This window comes from Panthera pardus, unplaced genomic scaffold, assembly GCF_024362965.1.
Source record: "Panthera pardus isolate Hobbes unplaced genomic scaffold, ASM2436296v1 HiC_scaffold_12, whole genome shotgun sequence".
Classification (NCBI taxonomy): domain Eukaryota; kingdom Metazoa; phylum Chordata; class Mammalia; order Carnivora; family Felidae; genus Panthera; species Panthera pardus.
In genome coordinates this window covers 106,761,876-106,764,383 of record NW_026526677.1, presented here as the reverse complement: position 1 = coordinate 106,764,383, position 2,508 = coordinate 106,761,876, and the positions used below count along the sequence as shown (strand labels likewise).

Genomic DNA, 2,508 nt, shown 5'->3' with positions numbered 1-2,508 from the left:
AGAGAAAGAGCATGAGTGGGGGAGGGGCAGAGAGAGAGGGGGACACAGAATCTGAAACAGGCTCCAGGCTCTGAGCTGTCAGCACAGAGCCCGACACAGGGCTCGAACTCATGGACAGCGAGATCATGACCTGAGCCGAAGTAGGATGCTCAACTGACTGAGCCACCCAGGAGCCCCTATTTTTTTTTTTAAGTTTATTTATTTATTTTGAGAGAGAGAGAGTGCACACAGGAGGGGCAGAGAGAGAGGGAGACAGAATCCCAAGCAGTCTCCACACTGTCGGCACAGAGCCCGGTGTGGAGTTCAAAGCCACAAACCATGAGATCGTGACCTGAGCCGAAACCAAGAGTCAGACGCTTAACCGACCGAGCAGCTCAGGCGTCCCAACACAGGTACATCTTATGTGGGTATCTGTTTCCAAATTCTGTGCTCCTTCCTAGAGCATCTCATTTACCGACTGATCCATTTTACAGGTGACAGAACCAATAATTAGTTTCTTCTGTCTCTGGACAGATGAGAAAACTACAGCTCAGAGTAGTTAATGTGTCTTCCCAAATTTACATGATTATTTTATGCCACAGAATTCAAACCCACTTTTTCACAATGGATTTGCCACCAGAACTCAGATATCATGGAAATTACCCCTCAATCTAAGCTAAAATGGGAAAGGAAAAGGTTCCTATTAATATCATTGTCACTGGACATGTGGATTGGGGGGTCCACCATCACCTGATCTACAAATGTGGTGGGATCGCGACAGAAGATCCACAGAAAAACTTGAGAAGGAGCCTCCTGAGGTGGGAAAGGGCTCCCTCAAGTATGCCAACATCTGGATAAAAGAAAGCCGGACGTGAACAGGGCACCACCATTGATATATCCCTGTAAAATTCCAGACCAGCAAGTAGTATGTGACCGTCACTGATGCCCTGGGACACAGACTTTAATCAGAAACACGATTACAGGTACATCTCCCACTGACTGCACTTCCTGACTGTTGCTGCTGGCGTTGCCGAACTTGAGGCTGGCGTCTCCAAGAATGGGCCGACCCTTGAGCATGCCCTCTGGCTCACGAGACTCAGCGTGAAACAACTAATTGTTGCTGGTAACAAAGTGGATTCCACTGCACCACCCTGCAGCCAGGAGAGGTAGGAGGAAGTCATTAAGCAAGTCAGCACCTGCATGAAGAAAACTGGCTACCAGCCCAACGCAGAAGCATTTGTGTCGATTTGTGTTTGGAATGGCAACAGCCTGCTGGGGCCCAGCGCAAACACGCTTTGGTTCAGCGATGCAGAGTCACCCTAAAGACGGCAATGCCAGCGAAGCCACCCTCCTCGGAGCTCTAGATTGCATCCTGCCACCAACTTGTCCACCTGGCGAGCCTTTGCATCTGCCCCTCCAGGACGTCTACGAAATTCATGGTATTGGCACCGTCCCTGTAGAGACCCGTGTTCTCGAACCCAGCCTAATGGCCCCCTCTGTTCTAGTCAACATGACAACTAAAGTAAACTCTGTTGAAACGCTCTTTGAACGAAGATCTTCCTGGGGACAAAGCGGGCTTTCACGTCAAGCATATGTCTGTCAGAGACATTGGTTGTGCTGCAGCTGATGACAGTGAAAATGACCCACCGGTGGAAGCAGCTGGCTTCACAGCTCAGGTGATTATCCTGAACCTTCCAGGCCAAATCAGTGCTGGCTACGCACCTAGCCTGATTTTCACAGAAGCTCATGTTGCTCGCAGGTTCATGGAGCTGAAAGAGAAGATTAATTGTCATTCTGGGGAGAAGCTGGAAGATGGCCCCGAGTTCTTGAAAGCTGGTGGTGCTGCTGTCGTTGATATGGTTCCTGGGCAGCCCACGTGTGTTGAGAGCTCCTCTGACTGTCCTCTGGGTCGTTTTGCTGTTCGTAATGTGACACAGATGGTGGCTATGGGTGTCAGCAAAGCAGTGGACTGGAAGGCGGCTGGAGCTGGAGCGGTCACCGGGTCTGAGAGCTCAGAAGGCTAAATGGATACTATCCCTGATACCTGCCACCCCAGTCATAATCGGCGGTGGAAGAATGTCTCAGAACTGGTCGCTTAAGTTTAATAATAAAGAAACGATTAATGATAGTGCATCATAAAACCTTGAGAAGGTAAGGGAAATGTTTTGTAGACCATTTGGTGTGTGTGTGTGTGTGTGTGTGTGTGTGTGTGTGTGTGTGTGGCAGTTTTAACTTACTAGCTTTTAAAAATCCGTACTTTTTAATGGAAACAACTTCACCAAAAATCTGCCGCAGAATTCTGAGACCCATTAAAGCAAAGTTTAATGAGTAAACGATCTTCTTTTGGTCAACGCTATAAATCCCCACAGTACTACTTAAGTAAAAGACCTAGGTAAGAGTTGCCCACAGTCTATTTCTGCTGTTCATCTGCTGAAATTTCAAATTTTGATAATTCTGGATTAACATTTTCTTTTGGGTAGGAATTTGTGGGTTTTTAATACATTGTTTGAAAGGAACAATCATCTAGGT

The 2,508-nt window shown here is 47.6% G+C and overlaps 1 pseudogene; it reads left to right on the top strand.

The window, feature by feature from the left end:
- Positions 1-527: 527 nt before the first annotated feature.
- On the top strand, positions 528-2,124 carry LOC109278743 (elongation factor 1-alpha 1-like; annotated as a pseudogene).
- Positions 2,125-2,508: the final 384 nt, after the last annotated feature.